The sequence below is a fragment of the Panthera tigris genome, chromosome B4 (assembly GCF_018350195.1).
Source record: "Panthera tigris isolate Pti1 chromosome B4, P.tigris_Pti1_mat1.1, whole genome shotgun sequence".
Lineage (NCBI taxonomy): Eukaryota > Metazoa > Chordata > Mammalia > Carnivora > Felidae > Panthera > Panthera tigris.
Window position 1 is genome coordinate 33,805,742 of NC_056666.1, and position 20,920 is coordinate 33,826,661.

At 39.0% G+C, this 20,920-nt stretch overlaps 1 protein-coding gene across 4 annotated transcripts in view; it reads right to left on the bottom strand.

The window, feature by feature from the left end:
- PEX26 (peroxisomal biogenesis factor 26) overlaps positions 1–18,316 on the bottom strand; it is a 55,260-nt gene extending 36,944 nt beyond the window's left edge. For 2 of the 4 annotated variants that reach the window (XM_042991461.1, XM_042991462.1), the window contains exons 1-2: positions 4,501–4,583; positions 2,249–2,405 (exon numbers count right to left, since the gene is read on the bottom strand). The gene's annotated coding sequence lies outside the window, so the exon portion shown is untranslated. Of the gene's footprint in view, positions 1–2,248; positions 2,406–4,010; positions 4,029–4,500; positions 4,584–18,224 lie in introns of those variants that run through there. The other 2 variants (XM_042991463.1, XM_042991466.1) reach the window with 2 other exon arrangements.
- Positions 18,317–20,920: the final 2,604 nt, after the last annotated feature.

The following is a 20,920-nucleotide window of genomic DNA, read 5'->3' on the forward strand; positions in this document are numbered from 1 at the left end:
TGGCTCCCTGTGTGGTCCTAGATCTGTCATTTCTTTCCTGGATTCTTTTTCTTTCTTTCTTTTTTTTGGAGAGCGCAAGTGGGGGAGAGGCAGAAAGAGAGGGATAGAATATCTAAGGTGGGCTCTGTGCTGACAGGAGCGAGCTTGATGTGGGGCTTGAACTCTTGAACCACAAGATCATGTCCTGAGCCAAAGCCAGACATGCAACCAACTGAGCCACCCAAGTGCCCCTGCTTCTTAGATTCTTAAATGTACTGACACATGCTGGAGATTTGGGAGCTATATTTATTAAATATTCTCAGGTCCTGGAGAAAAAGATTTTTCTTATTTATGCTCATCAGCTTATTTATATTTCATGACACCTACACCATCTCTTTGAAAATCAATTATGAGATGTGATCTACATAGAACATGCACCAAGTACCAGATGATGTGGGTTAAGATTGTCAGAGAACATAGGACATTATATATGTGCCAATAGTCTATTTTTAAATCAATGTTCTTTGTTGGAAAGTATTGTAAGGGTTAATAAAGACCTTACCAGAGAGACCTAGGATTTCCTGAACATTGCTGTTTGTGGGGAGATCAGAACTAACTTTCTTAAAAAAGGTCTCCATTTTAACTCAATCATTTGGCCGTTCAAGTTTATCTGTCTGTAACTTCTTCCTTCTACAAATGATTTTTTGATGTGAGACCACTTGGAAGCTCTCCTAAATGCCACCTAGATAACACCTTAAGTTCAATTTGTGAAGGTAAGTTACCATCTTGAAGCAAAATGGTAGTCAGTATAGGTGTTCAATGGCATAATTCTGTATTCATTCTAAGAAAGACTTACCAAATCATTAGCTTATAGATTAATGGACTGTGAGTGCCACACAAGCCTTAAATATCATGTAACACATAAGGACACCAAATCACTTGCTCACAGGCACACAGCAAGGTGCAAGGCAAGATCAAGATCTTCATTTCCACTCAAACCCATAGCACTTCAGATTTACTTGTAGATTCCATGATATCATTTAAGATTTGAGTGATTGTGACCAAATTTAACACTGTGGAAAAGCACATAAAAATAATTTTGATGTTGTTTCAACTTATGATGTAGAATGAAAATGAAAACCAAAAACAACTTGTCAATAAAAGCCTGGCTTTTTTATTGGATGTCAGGGATATCTGACAAATAGTAGAGGTTAGAAAATAAATGTCTTCTAAGAAGAAAAACTTCAATTTCCTATATTAAAAATAACCCACTGGGTCAGTTGGTTAAGCATGCTGCTCTTGATTTCAGTTCAGGTCATGATCTCATGGTTCATGAGTTCAAGCTCTGCATCAGGCTCCATGCTGGCAGTGTGGGGCCTGCTTGGGATTTCTCTATTTCTTTCTCAAAATAAATCATCTTAAAAAAAATAATCCATTGAACACTGCCAATATTTTTATAGTTAACAACTATCCTTCTCACACTTATCAGCAGGATGTGTGACATCTGTCCCTTTATTTATGTAGTAATATTTCTATAGGTGTTTAAAGTATTTTATCAGTCACTTTTTAAACCCCATTTTATCCTCAAGAAAAAGGATAGGTGGAAGTGAGTATTTTTTGAAAATCAAAGAAAGTCAAAAGGTTTGGTTTAAGATTATTTAGGAAGTATGTTGTGAGTCTGGTAATAGTCTAACTGAAGTGTCGAGGTTAAGGGCCTGCAGTAGAACTAAGACTTTAGAAAGAGGGAAGGAGGAAGGGAGAGAGGGAGGGAGAAAAGTGAGTCTGGGGAAGTAAAGAAAGAGAAAAAGATAATGAGGGAAGAGATTGTTTCTTTTCTCTCCTGAAGGCCTCCTAGCAGAATCCATCAACCAAGAGCAGGACAAGCATTGCATAGAGAAATGGGAACACAACCAGTTGGAGATGTTTTAGCCCTGCACACAACCTAAGTCTAATAGTTTACTGAGCTGGTCCCCTATTCAAGTTATACAGTCCTTATTGAACTTTTGGGCTTCAGCTTCAAGAGGTCCTCCTTCACTTTCCCTAAGCCCTGAATTCTTCAGGAATTCTGCAGGGCCTGGGATAGCAGCACTCAGTCCCTCCAGGGAGAGAGAAAAAAGCATCTTGTTTCCTGAGCCCTGGTGCTTCATTCCCAAGAGTGGGGAGTACAGAAGGGTGGGAAAGGGGTAAAGATATGGTTTGGGGAGGAAGTTTTCATCTCCAATCCAGAGAGCTTCTCTGGGGAGGAGAGTGATGGTAAACGGAGCCTCACTATTATTTTCCTGTGTTGCTGTTGGAGATGGGGGTTCCTGGCAGCTGGCTTTGGCCCTGGCTTTGGCCTTTGTTTCCCTACTCTCTCCTCTTGGCACAGTCAGAAGCTTTCAGTGTTGTGCTTTCAGGATCACATGGTTCAATCTTTGCACAGCTGCCTGGGGAGAAAAAAAAAAAAGAGTGAGAGAGAGACTGAGATGGAGAGAGCACCCGTTCTATTCTTACCATGTGTGAGGCTAAACAATTATTATTGGCATAACTAAAAGCCCATCAAAGCATTCTCTCCCTGACCCCTACCCCTAGTTACATAACACACCACTTCTCGCTCCATTTCTGGACCATTCACACCCAAATCATCCTCTGCCATCCACACACATGCTTCTCTCCACATTCCTGTCCACCGTCCCCTGAGCACACACACTCTCTCACATCCACAATACAGAGGGTGTGTGTATATATATTATCACACCTACTGAAAGGGAAGTCAACATTTTAATCAACCCAATACTCTGCACCTGATGCTGGATGAAGAGTTTGATTTTTTTTGGAAAGTATCAGTGGCTCTGGCAATTTACACAGATACACACACACACACACACACACACACACAACTGGCCTTTTCCATACCACTTCAAAGTTTTACAGTCTGTGTCCTTAACCCTCTCTCTTCAATATAAACTCGTAAGCTCCATCCTCCTCTTTTCCACTAACACTGCATCTTTCCCACCTGAAAAATTAACACAACCATGGTTTTTCAAAAACCAATCCTCCAGACCCCCAGTAGTAAGTTTCACCCCTCAGTCTTTCCCACAAAAACTTGACTCAGCCTGCTCTGTTTATTTCTACATGTTTATATCACCAATTAATGGCCTTTATCAGTCACTGCAAGCAGCAACAGCTAAAGTGAAAAAGCATCCTTGGCATGCCTCATGTTGCTTCAGGCTACCTCAAACTGGTCTTTACTAGCTTAACACCTTGAATGGCCAACAGGAAATGTGATCTTACAAAGTATGGTTATAAAGTAAGATAGTTCTGGGGCACCTGGGTGGCTCAGTCGGTTAAGTGTCCGACTTTGGCTCAGGCCATGATCTCACGGTCCATGGGTTCGAGCCCTGCATTGGACTCTGTGCTGACAGCCTGGAGCCTGCCTCGGATTCTGTGCCTCCCTCTCTCTCTGACCCTCCCCCATTCATGCTCTGTCTCTCTCTGTCTCAAACATAAACACTTTAAAAATTTTTTTTAAAAATAAAGTAAGATAGTCCTTTAAAAAAAAAAAAAAAAAAGACTAATCTTAGGGCACCTGAGTGGCTCAGTCATTTAAGTGTCTGACCTTTGGTTTCAGCTCAGTCATGATCTCAACAGCTTCATGGGTTCCAGCCCCACATCAAGCTCTGCACTGGCAGTGTGGTACCTGCTTGGAATTCTCTCTCTCTCTCTCTCTCTCTCTCTCTCTCTCTCTACCCCTCCGCTACTTGCACAGTCTCTCCCTCTCCAAAAATAAATAAATAAACTTAAAAACCAACAAACAAACAGACCAGTCTTAGATATTCAAATAAAATTTCACATGATATTGTGATCAGCATAACTGGGACTGATCTTTTACTTCTCAAAGTCATTAGCGGGACATTCATTTAAATGTGTAATTTTTCATATGTTAATTAAAAACTAGTCTCATTACTTTATAGGTCCAATTCTATATCCAAGAAAGTTTTGAAACACACAGAAGCATAAAGATAACTAACAAATACATAATAAATGCTTACAATGCTTATTCCTTGGTTTATTTGCTGAAATTGTATCTTGTATAGTATGGGGTGACAAACTACAGCCTGAGGTCCAAATCCTGTTTTTGTGCAATCTGTGAGCTAAGGATAACTTTTATATTTTTTCAATGGTTGAAGAAAGCAGAACAATATTTCATGACATGTGAAATTATATGAAATTCAAACTTCAGTGTCTGTAAAGTTTTATTTGAACATAGCCACACTTACTTGTTTACATATTTTCTATGGCTGCCTTCGCACTACAACAATAGAGTAGCTAAGACAGAGACCTTATATCTCCCAAAACCTAAAATATTTAGGAAATATTTTAACAGGAAAGTTTGCTGACTCCTGCTCTATGGTATGGCTTTTCAATCCCTAAATATCTCTGGGAAGCGTTCTATATATTTAGGAACAAATTGGGTTTACTAGAAACAGAAACCTGAAATGATAGCGGCTTAAATAAGGTAGGGGTTCATTTTTCTCTCACGTAAAAGAAAACTGAAGATAGGCACACTGAGCTGATGTAGCGTCCTGGTGGTCATCAGAAACTAAGTCTTCTTTCTGCTCTGCCATCCTTACTACAATGGCTTTCATCTGTAAGATTACATCATAGTCACATAATGGTTACTGGAACCCCAATCATCACATCATGTTCCCAGGAGCGGGAAGTAGAAGGTGGTCAGAACAAAAGAGCAGTACTCCCAGATGAGTTAGCCCTCATTAAACAACTTCACCAGAAGTTCTATCCAAATATTCTTCTTATACCTAATTGGGCAGCTCCATTTGCAAAGGAGTTTGAGCAATGTAGTTCACAGCTGAGAACATTGCCACCCAAATAAAATCAGGATTCTGTCAATGACACACAGTAAGAGAGTGGGTAATGGTTAGCCAACCAGCACTCTCTGCCCCAGGAACAAATGGCTTCTCCATATCCTTTTCAATATATGCTGCATAACAGTTTCTCATAAACATAAGAGGTTTTGTTCAGTTATTTTTTTTTTGTCTTTTTTTTAAGCATACATCCTTATTCAGCCTCTTCAGGTCTAGCTCTTTACAAAGTATATCCCGCAAATATTGAGTCATTTAGCCCTTACAACAGCCCTGAGAATCACAACAATCACCCCTGGAAAACTGAGGAAATTAAAACTCAGAAAACTGAAATAGAATACCCAAGGTCGCTCAAATAAGTAGTAGCATTGGGACTCAAGTCAAAGTCTCCGACCCCAAATCCGGTTGTTTATTTCCACCATATCAAAACTGTACCCAGTTTGATGCCACAGATGCCCAGACCATTCCTGCCAACAATATCCATTATCTCTAGTCTCCTCTCTCAACCAATTTCTTTCTTTTCAATGTCCCCTTCTCCTCTCTACTAACTTGGCATCATTGAAGCCCTAACAATTTCTTGCCTAAACAGTCATAGCACCTCTTTTCTTGTTGTCTTGCCTTGAATACACTTTTTGTTCTATTAAGTTTTGTGTACAGGTCATTTTTTTCTCTATTTTCTTTGTAACAATAATTATAACTTTGTATAATTTTGTAATTAATTAACAGTGATGTAACTTTATTCAACAATGTATATTAATGTTTCAAAGCCCAGGTACAAAAAAAATAAGACTATTAACAAGGATGACAATCCAATGTGTGGTATGGCCATCATCCTCTGCCACTTTCCTTAACTTGTGGCTAGGTTTATACATGCCTTAAAAAACACGGACTTTTATTGAAAAGTCACAAGGCTTTTTAACTGACCATGATAGTTCATTATAAATTTACTTTTCCCCAGCTTTATTGAGGTATAATAATTGGCACACAATATTGTATAAGTTGTTCAATGTGTTGATTTGATATATATTGAAAAACATATATTGAAAAACACCACACTATTAGCTAACACCACCATCACATCACATAATTACTATTTATTTTGTGTGTGTGTGAGAACATTTAAGAACTACTCTCTTAGCAACTTTAAAGTATATAATACAGTATTATTAGCTATAATCATCATGCTGTATATTAGATCCCCAGAACTTATTCATCTTACAAGTGGAAGATGATATTCTTTGACCAACATCTTCCCATTTTCCCCACACTGCAAGTCCCTGATAGCCACCAGTCTAGTCTCTGTTTCTCTGAGTTCAGCTTATTTAGATTCCACATATGAGTGACATCATGCAGTATTCATCTTTCTCTGTCTGAGTTATTTCACATAGCATAATGCCTTCAAGGTCCAACCATGTTGTGGCAAATAGAATTTCCTTCTTTCTCATATTCATAGCTGAATAATATTCCAGTGTGTGTGTGTGTGTGTGTGTGTGTGTGTGTGTGTGTGTGCCACATCTTCTTTATCCATTCATCCATTGACAGACACTTAGGTTGTTTCCATATCTTGACTACTATGAATCAATGCTGCAGTGAACGTGGAGGTGCAGATATCTCTTTGAGGTGATGTTTCCATTTCCTTTGGATATATACCCAGAAGTGGAATTGCTGGATCATATGGTAGTTCTATTTTTACTTTTTAACTCTGATTTCCATAGTAACTGGACCAATTTACATTCCCACCAACAGTGCGTAAGTGTTCCCTTTTTTCCACATCCTCACCAAATACTCATCTCTTGTCTTTTTGATGATAGATATTCTAACAAGTATGAGGTGATATCTCATTGTGTTTTGGATTTGCATTTCCCTGATGGTTTGTACTATTGATCACCTTTTCATATATACGACAGCCATTTGTGTGTCTTCTTTGGAAAAATGTCTACTCAGTCTGTGCAGTTCCTCTGCTCATTTTTTAATCAGGCTGCTTGGGTTTTTTGTTGGTTTTTTTGTTTTTGTTTTTGTTTTGTTTTGTTGTTTTGATGAATTTTTTTGTATGGGTTTCATACATATTTTGGATATTAACCCCTTATTAAATATATGAGCTGCAAATATTTTCTCCCATTTGTTAGTTTGCCTTTTCATTTTGTTGATGGTTTTCTTTGGTATAAAGAAGCTTTTTAGTTTGATATAGACCTATTTGTTTATTTTTGCTTTTGTTGCCTTTGCCTTTGGTGTCAAATCTGAAAAATCATTGCTAAAACCAGTGTTAAGGATTTGTCCTTGATGTTTTCTTCTAGGAATTTTACAGTTTCAGGTTTTGTATGCAAGTCTTTAATCAATGTTGAGGTGACTTTTGTGTTTGCATGTGTATATCCAGTTTTCCTAACACCATTTATTTAAGACATTATCCTTTCCCTACTGTATATTCTAGGCTTCTTTGTCATAAATTAATTTACCATATATGTGTGAATTTACATCTGGGCTCTCTATTCTGTTCCACTGATCTGTGTGTCTGGGTTTGTTGTTTTTTTTTTGTTTTTTTTTTTGTTTTTTTTTTGCCAATACTATACTGTTTTGATTACTGTGCTTTGTAGTATAATTTGAAATCAGGAACTGTGATGACTCTAGTTTTGCTCTTTCTCAAGATAGCTTTGAGTATTCGGGACTTTTGTGGTTCAATACCACTTTTAGGATTGTTGTTTTTTTTTTTTTTTTTTTCTATTTCTGTGAAAAATGCCATTGAAATTTTGGTAATAATTGCATTGAACCTGTAGATTATCTTGGGTAGTATGGATATTTTAACAATATTAATTCTTCTAATTTTAATGGAATATCTTTTCCATCCCTTGCAAGAGGCAGAGAGAGAGAGAGAGAGAGAATCCCATGAGGGGCAGAGAGGGAGAGAAAGGGAGAGAGAGAAATAGAGAGAAGCAGGACTCACCCGAAGCAGGGCTCAAGCTCACCTGATGTGGGTCTCCAACTCGCAAGCCATGAGCCAAAATCTGATGCTTAACTGACAGGCACCCCCATTTTATGTTCTTGATGTCACAATTTTGTTTTACATTGTGTATCCATTAACAAATTATTGCAATTATAGTAATTTTAATGTTTGTTTTTGACCTTTATACTAGAGTTCTGATTTCCCCACCACCGTTACAACATTAGAGTATTCTAAATTTAACTATATATGTACCTTAACCAATGAGTTTTATACTTTCATATTATCTCATGTTACTAATCTGAATCTTTTGTTTCATCTGGGAGAACTCACTTTAACATTTCTTATAAGGCCAGCTTAGTGGAGATGAACTCCGTCAGCTTTTGCTTGTCTGGAAAACTCGTCTCTCCTTCAATTCTGAAAGACAACTTTGCTGGGCAGAGTATTCCTGGTTGGCAGGTTTTTTTCTTTCAGTATCTTGAATATATTATCCCACACCTTTTTTTAAAGATTTTTATTTTTAAGTAATCTCTACACCCATTGTGAAGCTCAAACTCACAACTCCAAGATCAAGAGTCACACACTCCACCAACTGAGCCAGGCTTCATCTCACCTACTTCTGGCCTGCAAAGTTTTTGCTGAAAAATATACTGATAGTATTATGGAAGTTCCCTTACACACAGCAAATCATTTTCCTCTTGCTGCTTTTAAAATCCTGTCATCTTTAACTGCTGACAATTTAATTATAATGTGTCTTAGTGTGGGTCTCTTTGGATTCATTTTTCTTGGAACTCTCCAGAGTTCCTGGATCTGGAGATTTGTTTATTTCCCCCAGGTTAGGGAAGTTTGTGGCCACTGTTCATTTGAATAGACTTTCTGCCCCTTTAATCTCTCTCTTTTTATTATTATTATTATTATATATTTTTATTATTATTATTTTTTCACTTTATGGTGTCTTATAAGTCCCTAAGCTATTTTCACTCTTTTCCATTCTTTTTGCTTTTTGCTTCTCTAATTGGATGAACTCCAATGCCTTGTCTTCTAGTCTGCTGATCTTTTCTTCTAATTGATCTAGACTGATGCTGAAACTCTGTATTAAATTTTTCAGTTCAGTTAGTATATTCTTCAGCTTTACGATTTGTTTGGTATTTTTTTATATTTTCTTTTTGTTGAAATTCTCGCTTTGTTCATGCATTGTTTTGACCTTTAGTGAACATCCTTATGATTGTTATTTTGAACTCTCTGTTAGGTAAACTGTTTATCTGTTTCATTAAGATCTGTTTCTAGAGTTTTATCTTGTTCTTTTGTTTGGCACATACTCCTCTGTTATTTTCTTTGACTCTCTGTGTTGGTTTCTATGTATTAAATAAAATAGAGATCTCTCTGCGTTTTGAAAGAGTAGTCTTCTGTGGGAAATGAACCTCATCAATTAGCCTGACCAGTGCTCTTGGTTGTCTCTCAAAATCTTTGTGATTGTCCAGAAACTAGAAAGTGGGCATTTTTGTCTCTTCTCTGCTGGGCCCTGATGTATAACCATCCATGAGACTTTGGTCCTGGGCCTATTAAGAACTTCTCTGCTTTTGTTGTTGTAGGTGGTGGTGGTTTTTTAGCAAGGGCAGAGGGGTTGGGGAGGGCAGAGGGAGAAAGAGAATTCCAAGAAGGGACCACACTCAGTGCAAAGCCTGACTTGAGGCTTGATCCCACAACACCGGGACCATGACCTGAGCAGAAACCAAGAAGCAGACATTCAACCAACTGAGCCACCCAGGCACCCCAGAACTTCTGTGTTTTTAATAATACCATGGGACTCCTGAATGGATGCCCCCATTGGTCTTGAGAGCCAGGTGATCTGGGGACCCATTCCTCAGGTGGCAGCCACAAAAGCTGGAGCACAAGACATACACACAAGCTCCTTCCAGGGAGAAACTGGTGACTTTAGCAGACTAGAGGAAGAAGACAGAGGAGGTGTCTGCAGGCTTTCCCTGGTCTCTGGAAAGGAATGCAGCTAGCTCCTAGTTGTGTGCTAAATTAGAAGCTTGACCCTCAGGCAGCAGCTTTTAAAGTATGCAAATAGACCTCTTTCATGGAAAGACTGAGAGATGGGCATTTCTGCCTGCTCCCTCTGCACTGAGTCTTAGAGGGGGATAGCCAGTTAAGAACTGCTTCATTTTGGCACCTATGTGGCTCAGTCAGTTGAGCAGCTGACTCTTGATTTTGGCCCAGGGTCATAAGATCAAGCCTTGTGTCAGGCTCTTTGCTGAGCATGGAGCCTGCTTAATATTCTCTCTCTCCCTCTGTCCCTCTTCCCTGCTCACTTTCTCTCTCTAAAATAATAAAAAAATTTTAAGCAAAAAAAAAAAAGAAAAAAGAAAAAGAAAAGAAAAAAGAAAGAACTGTTTCTTTGTTTGCTACTGTCCTGTGGGACTCTTGAATGGAAGTCCATTGGCTATCAGAACCATGTGATCTGTGGACCCATCTCTCAGGTGGCATCCATAAAAGTGAGGTGCAGACATGTATATAAGCTTCACCTAGGGACATATGGTGATTTGGAGCAAGCAGGAGGTAGAAGGTGAGGGAGGTGTCTGCCAGTTTCCCTGGTCTCTGAGGATGATGGCAGTCAGCCCCTAGATGCCTGTTAAATTAGAAGCTTGACCCAAAGGCAGCAGATTTTAAAGAAAGAAAGTAGATGGACACTATTCAGAGAAAGGCTGGGAGACTGGCAGGTTTTGCTGGCTCCCCTGCACTGAACCCTGAGGTGATAACAAGAAAGAGGGCTCATGTCTATGAATAACTGCTTCTTGTGGGTCTCACAGACTCAAGCCCCATTGCCTTTGGAGGTAGATGTTTTGGGGGCCCATCAACCAGGTAGAAATCTTAAAAGTTGGGGTGCTAAATGTGGGGTCCAAACCCTTTACTCCTCAAAGAGAAGCTGGGAGTTAGGGGTTCCCTCCTGATTGTATGGCACTGTGCTGGTGGTGGAATTTATGATGAGAGTGTATCTCAGCCTTTCCTATCCATTTTGATGTGGGCATTTCTTTTTTTGACTGATGTATAGAAATTACTCAGCCAGTTCTGGATTATACTTCCAGAGGGAATTGCTCCATGTGTAGCTGTTCATTTGGTGTGTTCATGGGAGGAGGAGGGTTCAGGAATCTCCTATATCATCATCTTTAAAGACGACTCCTGAAAAAGACTAAATTCATTCTTAAAAAGTAATAAAAAGTACAAAAGTATATTCACTGAAAAATAAGTCTCCTTTTCGTCTCTGTGTCCAGACAACCAGCTCTCCTACCCAAGACAACTCTTGCTTTCCAAATATACTTACACAGGTAGTCTATGCATTATCCCAGTACATATACCTATATACATGCATATATATATATATATATATGTATATATATATATATATATATATATATCTGTATAATATTTTATTAGCATAAATGGTAGCATATTATATACACCATTCTGCATCTTACTTCTCTCACTTAACAGTATATCTTAAGGTTTATTCCACCTATAGCCAGGTCTGTCTAAAACTCAGATCTTAACTCTGTTACTATGCTATTTAAAATTCTTCAGTGGCTCCACATTACCCCCGCAGAATGAAATTTATGCTCCTTAGTTCAGCTTCAAGGTCCTCTCTAACCTGGCTCCTCCTAGTACTTCAATTTTCTCACCCACCATTCATTCACTGATTCCTTATGTTCTAGTAGTCAAATTGCTTATAGCCTGCCCTCATACTCACTGGACTCTTTCACAAGTCAGAGCCTTTCCAATGCCCTTCCCACCCTTCTTCACCTTAATTACATTTATTTACCCTTCAAAACAACTCAGATATTCCTCATCCACGAAGCTTTCCCCTTACTCCCAGCCTTGTTCAAGGACTCCTGCATACTTATATCATAGCCGCAATTATATTAGATTCGACATATCTGTTTATGTATACATTTTCATCACATAACTGCTCAAAGCAAAGATTACCATTTTGGTTCATTTTTGTATCCGCAGAGTCTAGCATCATGTCTAGCATATCATAAAAGCCAAACAAATATTTATTGACAAGAACTGATTTCAACGATTAAACCTCCTCTGTGGTAAGGTTAGAATCTTTTTTAAGGCTGAGAATCAAATGAAACGTATACATTTCTAGAAATAGTGGGTTGTGACTCACAGTTTGGGATGCAGCTATAAGGAAACCTTCTTGAAAAGTTGATTTAAACATGTTGAAGGTGAAAGACAAATCTTGCATTGGAAATGGCTACTGGGTAGGAAATAAGGAAACCTAAGAAACATCAATTAAAGGAGAGAAGGAGGTGAAGGAGGAGTGCAGCAGGCAGAGGTATTAGGACCTAAACTGGGCATCCTGGGGGTGAGATAGCAGGAGGGCCTTGTGATGGTATTTTCTAGTGTAGGGTCTTTGTTCACTAATAGGCAGCCTGGGTGTCAATAGAGAAGGACCCTGCACACTGTAACCTCCATAGCTCCAAAATGACCTTCTTTTCTCTACTCTTCACTTCCTGATGAAAGAGTAATAATAACTCTTTCAATGTTCTGGAGAAAAAAGATGAATTCTCACAGTATGAGTAAAGAAGATGGATATTGAACTAATTATCTATAACTGTGGTTACTGCTCCTCCTGAGGGATGCAGGTGCCACAAGCATTGATGGCAGGGGACACCTTCTTAAAGAGGTCAGGAAAGGCTTCCCTGAGAAGTCTCAGCTGAGACCTGGAGGTTGACTAGGAGTCAGCCAGGCAAACGATGGGGTGGGTGAAGGGGGAGGAAATATGTTTCATGCAGAGGGAAAATAATGTGTAGAAGTCTGAGGAAGGAAGATGTGAGGCTTATTGGAGAAAATAAATAGAGGTGAGGAGTGAATGGCAGAAGATAAGGCTGTGAAGTAGACAGAGGTCCCATCAGACCGGGCCAGAAGGATTTTGTACTTTATCCCAAGAGCATTGAAAAGCACCTTAAGGTACAGAAGAATGATGTGATTTGTGTTTATAAAATATCACTCTTGTCCACCAACAGATAAATGAATAGCACCTGGGTGGCTCAGTCAGTTCAGCATCTGACTTTGGCTCAGGTCATGATCTCACAGTTCATGGGTTCAAGCCCCATGTCTGTCTCTGTGCTAACAGTTCAGAGCCTGGAGCCTGTGTCAGATTCTGTGTCTCCTTCTCTCTGCCTCTCCCCTGCTTGTGCTCTCTCTCTCTCTCTCTCTCTCTGTCTCTCTCTCTCCCCCCCCCCCTCAAAAATAAATAAATAAACATTTAAAAAAACAGATAAATGAATAAACAAAATCTGGTGTATACCTACAATGGACCAATATTAAGCCTTAAAGAGGAAGGAAATTCTGACATGCTACAATGTGAATGAACCTTCAGGACATCATGCTAAGTAAAATAAGCCAACACAGAAGGACAATTTTGTATGATTCCACTTATATGAGGTACCTAGAATAGGTACCTAGAATTCATTGAGACAGAAAGTAGAATAGTGGTTTACCAGGGCTGGGTGAAGACAGAATGGGGAATTATGGTTTAGTGGGTACAGAGTTTCAGCTTGGAATTATGACAAAATTCTGAAAATGGCTAGTGGTGATGGTTGTACAACATGGTGAGTATATTTAACGCCTCTGAATTGGACACTTAAAAATGATCTCAAAGGACTCTGAATACCCAAAACAATACCCAAGAAAGAAAAACAAAGCTGGAGAGATCACACTTCCTGCTTTCAAACTATATTACAGTAATCAAAACAGTATGGTACTTCCATATAGACCAACAGAACAAAATACAAAGCTGCCAAATAACCCTCCACCCCAATATATGGTCAGATGATCTTCAATAAGGATGTCAAGACCATGCAATGGGGAAAGTTGCTTCAACATATGGTGCTGGGAAAATGGATATCCACATGCCAAAGAGTGAAGTTGGACCCTTACCTTACACAATATACAACAATCAATTCAAAATGAATTAAAAACCTAACTGTAAGATCAAAAACTATAAAACTCTTTCTTAGAAAAAATACACAAGGGAAAACTTCATGACATTGGATTAGGCAATTATTTCTTGTATGTGACACCAAAAATACAGGCAAGAAAAGCAAAAATAGGCAAATGGAACTACATTAAATTTAACTTCAGTGCATCAAAGGAAACAATCAACAGAGTGAAAAAGCAACGTATGGAATGGAAGAAAATATTTGCAAATCACATATTTGATAAGGAGTTAATGCCATATATATATGTGTGTGTGTGTGTATATATATATATACATATATATACATATATATATATGTATATATATATATACATATATATATATATAACTCCTATAATTCAACAACCAAAAAACAAGCAGCCTGATTTAAAAATGAGCAGAGGGAGTGCCTGGGTGGCTCAGTCAGTTAAGTGTCTGACTTTAGCTCAGGTAATAATCTCATCTCATGGTTTGTGGGTTTGAGCCCTGCATTGGTCTCTGACAGACAGCTCAGAGCCTGGAGCCTACTTCAGATTCTCTGTCTCCCTCTCTCTCTGCCCTCTCCCTGCTCATGCTCTGTCTCTCTCTCAAAAATGAATAAACATTAAAGAAATTAATAAAAATAAATTAAAAATAAAATAAATAAGAGGCACCTGGGTGGCTCAGTCGGTTGGGCAGCCGACTTCGACTCAGGTCATAATCTCACAGTCCATGAGTTCGAGCCCCGCGTCGGGCTCTGTGCTGATGGCTCAGAGCCTGGAGCCTGTTTCAGATTCTGTGTCTCCCTCTCTCTGACCCTCCCTGTTCATGCTCTGTCTCTCCCTGTCTCAAAAAAATTTAAAAATTTAAAAAAATTAAAAAATAATAAAAAATAATAATAATAAAAATAAATAAAAATTAAAATGGGCAGAGGACTTAATTAGGCATTTCCCCCAAAGAATGTATTCAAATGATCAAAAACACATGCCCCTGAAAAGATACTCGGCATCACTAATGATCAGGGAAATGCAAATCAAAACCACAATGAGATATCCCCTCATACCTGCTAGGATAACCACCATCTAAAAGGGAAGGAATTCACAGAGTTAGAACAAACAATCCTCAAATTTGTATGGAATCAGAAAAGACCTTAAATTGCCAAAGTAATGTTAAAAAAGAAAAACAAACATGGAGGCATCACAATTCCAGATTTCAAGCTGTATCACATAGCTGTAATCATCAAGACAGTATGGTATTGGCACAAAAACAGACACATAGATCAACAGAACAGAAAAGAGAACCCAGAAATGGATGCACAAACATATGGCCAACTAATCTTTGACAAAGCAGGAAAGCATATCCAATGGAAAAAGATAGTCTCGTCAGCAAATGGTACTGGGAAAACTGGACAGCAACATGCAGAAGAATGAACCTGGAACACTTTCTTACACCATACACAAAAATAAACTCAAAATGAATGAAAGACCTAAATGTAAGACAGGAAACCATCAAAATCCTATAGGAGAAAACAGGCAGCAACCTCTTTGACCTCAACTGGAACAACTTCTTACTTGACAGGTCTCTGGAGGCAAGGGAAACAAAAGCAAAAATGAACTGTTGGGATCTCCTCAAGATAAAAAGCTTCTGCACAGTGAAGGAAATAGCCAACAAAACTAAAAAGCAACTGATGGAAGGGAAGAAGATATCTGCAAATGATATATCAGATAAAGGGGTAGTATCCAAACTCTATAAAGAACTTACCAAACTCAACACCCAAAAAACAACCCAGTGAAAAAAATGATCAGAAGACACTTTTCCAAAGAAGACATACAGATAGCTAAAAGATTACATGAAAAGATGCTCAACATCACTCATCATCAAGGAAACACCAATCAAAATCACAATGAGATACCTCACACCTATCAGAATAGCTAAAATTAACAACTCAGGAAACAACAGATATTGGTGAGAATGCAGAGAAAGGGGAACACTTTTGCACTGCTGGTGGGAATGCAAACTGGTGCAGCCACTCTAGAAAAGAGCATGGAGTTTCCTCAAAAAATTAAAAATAGTTGGGGCGCCTGGGTGGCGCAGTCGGTTAAGCGTCCGACTTCAGCCAGGTCACGATCTCGCGGTCCGTGAGTTCGAGCCCCGCGTCAGGCTCTGGGCTGATGGCTTGGAGCCTGGAGCCTGTTTCCGATTCTGTGTCTCCCTCTCTCTCTGACCCTCCCCCGTTCATGCTCTGTCTCTCTCTGTCCCAAAAAATAAATTAAAAACGTTGAAAAAAAAATTAAAAAAATAAATTAAAAATAGAGCTACCCTATGACTAGGCAATTGCACTACTAGGTATTTATCCAAATACTGATTTGGATAAGGGGCCCATGCACCCCAATGTTTATAGCAGCTCTAACAACAATAGCCAAACTATGGAAAGATCCCAAATGTCCATCAACTAATGAATGTGTATATATATATATATATATATATATACACACACACATATACATATATATGTATATGTATGTATATATATATATATATATATACACACACATACGCAATGGAATATTACTCAGTGACCAAAAAGAATGAAATTTTACCATTTGCAACAACATGGATGGAGCTATAGTATATTATGCTAAACGAAATAAGTCAGAGAAAGACAAATATCATATGATTTCACTCATATGTGGAATTTGGGAAACAAAACAGATGAACATAGAGGAAGGGAAGCAAAAATAAGATAAAAAAAAATAAAAACAGAGAGGGAGGCAAACTATAAGACACTCTTAAATACAGAGAGCAAACTGAGGGTTGTTGGAGGGGAGGTGGGGGGATAGGCTAAATAGGTGATGGGCATTGAGGGCACTTGTTTGGATGAGCACTGGGTGTTATACGTAAGTGATGAATCATTGGGTTCTACTCCTGAAACCAAAACTACACTGTATGTAAACTAACTTGAATTTAAATAAATAATTTTTTTAAAAGGAGGGGGAAAAAGCAGAAAATAAGTGTTGGCAAAGACATGGAGAAATTGGACCCCTGTGAACTGTCAATGGGAGTGTCAAATGGTGCAGCTGCTGTGGAAAACAATACAGAGATTCTTCAAAAAGAATTGAAAATTGAACTACCATATGATCCAGCAATCCTACTTCTGAGTATACACCCAAAGGAATTGAAAACAATCTCAAAAAGATATTTGTACACCCATGTTCACTGCAACATTTTCCACAAAGGCCAAGAGATGGAAGCAACTTAAATGTCCATTGATGGAGGAATGGATAAAGAAAAAATATATACATATCATGGAGTTTTATTCAGCCTTAAAGGAAAGAAATTCCTTAAAGAAGGAAATTCTGGGGGCACCCGGGTGGCTCAGTTGGTTGAGCGTCCGACTTTGACTTGGGTCATGATCTCACAGTTCGTGGGTTCGAGCCCCGCATCAGGCTCTGTGCTGACAGCTCAGAGTCTGGAGCCTGCTTCAGATTCTGTGTCTCCCCCTCTCTTTCTGCCCCTCCCCTGCTCATGCTCTGTCTCTATCTCTCTCTCTCTCTCTGTCAAAAATGAATAAACATTTAAAAAAAAGGAAATTCTGTCATATGCTACAACATGGATGAAACTTGAGGACATCATGCTAAGTTAAATAAGCCAATCACAAAAAAGAAAAATATATACTGCTTTATTTCACTTATATGAGGTATCTAAAGTAGTTGAGTTTCTGAAAACAGAAAGTTGAATGGTGGTTGCCAAGATCTGGGGGAAGGGCGAAATGAGGAGTTGTTGAGGAGTCAATGGGTTCAGAGTTTCAGTTTTGCAAAATGGAAAGTACTAGAGATCAGTTATACAACAATGTGCATTCAGTTAACACTATTATACCATACACTTAAAAGTGTTTACAATGGTAAATTTTGTTATGTTTTTTACCACAATTTTTTAAATGGTTAAAATGGTAAGTTGTATGTTATATATATTTTACCACAATTAAAAAAGAAAAAAAAAGCCATCACTTTTTCTACAGGATGAATTCAAGGGAAAGAAAAGATTAAGTGTTTGGTAGGTCCAAGCAAAAAGATGATGGTGGCTTATACCAGAAGAGTTGAAAAAAGTGGACAAATTAGATATATATTTTGGATGTGTCTCCTAAGTGAAAATGTGAATTCCTAGAGGGAATGAGCACCATATTCTTTTTGTTTTATATCCGTACACTGTATTCATAACAAATATATCATAAATATTGATACATCACCTCTAGGAAAGTTGCTACAGAAAAATCATGCTTTGACACATAGAAATGAGGATTTAATGACTTTTTCTCACAAAGTGATTTGCCAAGTAGGTCACTCCATAGTAGAGTTTTGGGGGAAAACTGAGGTCTTCTCTATAAAATAGGAAGGTTCTCTGGTCTGCCTGTTGGAGTTCACAGGCTTTCATTAGGTCACGGGAGATCCTATGGTAGAATAAAGAAGGAAGAGCTTCTCACCTCTGAGTGAAGGGGTGGCTAACAGATGCAGTAGCTAAATGATGTTGCAAGGAAACAAGTAGAAGATAGGCTTGTGAGCTAAACCTGCCATGAACAAGATCAGTTCTTCTCCCTGCATGTCACAAAGAGGTCATCAGAATATGGAGTGCCTACTGTGTTAGCCAATCAGATGAGGACTAGAGAACAAGGACAGAGAGAGGAGTGGCAAATGGCTGTCCTAGAAATCCCAGGAGGGAGATGGAATGGAGGGGTTAGCACAGGGAGCCCAAAGGTTTTTCCTAGACCAAATAAAATAGCAGGAGGGGTTGCAGATTTATTTGAAGGCTTCATCTTCCTTATGTGACACCATGCTTCTGACTTTCAGTATTCTGAAAAAGAATCCAAGTAAATATATATATAGGCTTTTCTATATATACATATATACTGTATATGCTTTTGTATAAGTATGTGTATAGTTTAAATCTGCTTGTTCAGGTTATATATCTGTTTATGTGTATGGTATGCCTGATAGCCACACATGAGGGACAGTGCATCTACAGAGGTTGGTATATAACAATGTGTGTATGTGTATGTATCAGGCAGGGATGTGGGGAAGTTAGGGCTTTGAGCTGACATTTGACTGCGTTTCTGGGCAAGAAGAAAAACAAAGTGAGCACATCCTTGCTGGCAGCCCTCCAGCTACATCATGATGTCAGCTATAATCTTGCCACTCTCAGCCTTCTTCACAGTCCCCTCACCCTGCTGATGTGGATGATAATCCCCATTAGCCACTGTCTGATTAACCAGGCTGAGGTATCTGTCTCCCAAGGAGGGAACTGAGTGGGGGATCCCTATAGGTAGCTTAGCAGTAGAGAGGAGAGATGGATACCAGGGGAGCTAAGCCACAGGCAGCCGATGCTTCTGGCTACCAGGTGCCTTTGTCTCTTACCCCCAAAGACCATTCTTTTAATGATGAGACATTTAATTCCAAAAGTTTTAGACTCAGAGACAGGATTGCTACTTCTCTTCATTCAAGATCTCCCATTTCTCCCCAACTCAAATTCTCTGCCTCAGCCTGCTCTTTGTCTTCTGAATATACCTGGAGATTTCCTGCCTCCAAGTCTCAGCTTGTTCATTTCCTACCCCAGAATACAGCTCTACACCAACATCCTCATTTCCAAACACTGTGTCAGTTCCCTTCCTCCTAAAAGCCTTCTCTCACCACCCAGGTAAGAGTGAGTTCCCCTTCTTCAGAACTCTTCTGGTCCTTGTTCCTGTCATTCAACCTCCACTGGCCATCTGCATCTCACAGTTAGGGTTAGTTCCCTCCATGTGAATGCATCACATTTCCTCAAACTAGATTATAAACTCAGCTCTCTCATTAAATATTCTGGTGTGCCCAATCAGAGGACCTGCTCTCACTGTTTTCTTAGTCCTATTAAGTGTCCATAGGGTATGTTTCAACCAGATAACCCCCAGTGTCTGTTAAATTGCCCTTAAAACACTGGTGTAACAAAATGATAAAACAAAACACACCTTCTGACCATACATGGCCCATGAACAATTTGTAACCCCTGACCTAAGTCAAAAACTAATCAACTGAGGGTTTATTTTTCTTATTTAGGATACTTCAGGAAGACCAGAGTCTTCATTTATTAAGTTCTTTACTCAAAGTATTAAATCTCAACAAACTTCTTTGGAAAATCATTTGTAGGGTTTTGGTTTTGGTTTTGTTATTTTTCAGTCTGCAAAATCACCTCTTGGAACAGGTGAATATTAATTTGGGAGCCAAGATCCTGGGTTCTATCCTTAGTTATCCATTATGCTTAACTATCTCAGGGTTGATAGGCTAGTTTTGGAATGATTTGAACCCTCTGCACTGTTCTCCTTTGAGCTTCCTGATTTCTTTTCCTCAAGCATCTCTCTTAGGGGTTAGCCTGGGTAACAACGTCATCTTACTGCTGAAACTCTTACTCCAGACACAGAAAGCAGTCAGGATTCATTAAGGATGAAGTTTCTGATATCAGAAATGTAAGCTTTCCTTTCAATGAGTCAATGCTACCTCCTTAGGAATCTGAACTGGAAACCCTTGGGGGTTGTGGTTACACAAGAAGATTCTAAGTCTGCCGGGGGGCATAGCTTTTCATTTAGACAGTGATACTGAAGCCTATTGGACAGACAGGCAAGAATCCTCCCTCATGGGAATTCTGGTTTATTTCAGGCTGTCAAGGTCCAGAGTGCAAGTGACCAGGGTTTTCTGAGCAGCCCAGGTTAGGAAACCCCACTCTGTAGGGAGACCTTGTCAAAGGACCTCTATGTTATATCTGTCTTGACTTCAAACTGTGCTTGAGATTACCTTTTGCTTCACACTAACACATCACCTGATGGTCAACTCTGTCTAGAGTGGTTCTACTACTGTGACCAAGACTGATCTCCACTGACTCTGAATTCTGTCTGGCTCTATTCCCTATGATGAATATACAGGTACTTGCCTCTTCCATACTTCTTATGTTACCTGCAAGTCTGCATTGCACCTACCAAACACAGCCCCCTGGCAGCCTCCCTGGATCAGAACAAGGAATAGAAAGTGACGGAAGACTGAAGCTCTCCACTTTACTATTTACATAGTTCTGATCAAAAATTGAGTAGCATTTGTAGTGAGGAGAGCATAATGAATAGACTTATCAAATCACTATGCTGTACACCTGAAACTAATG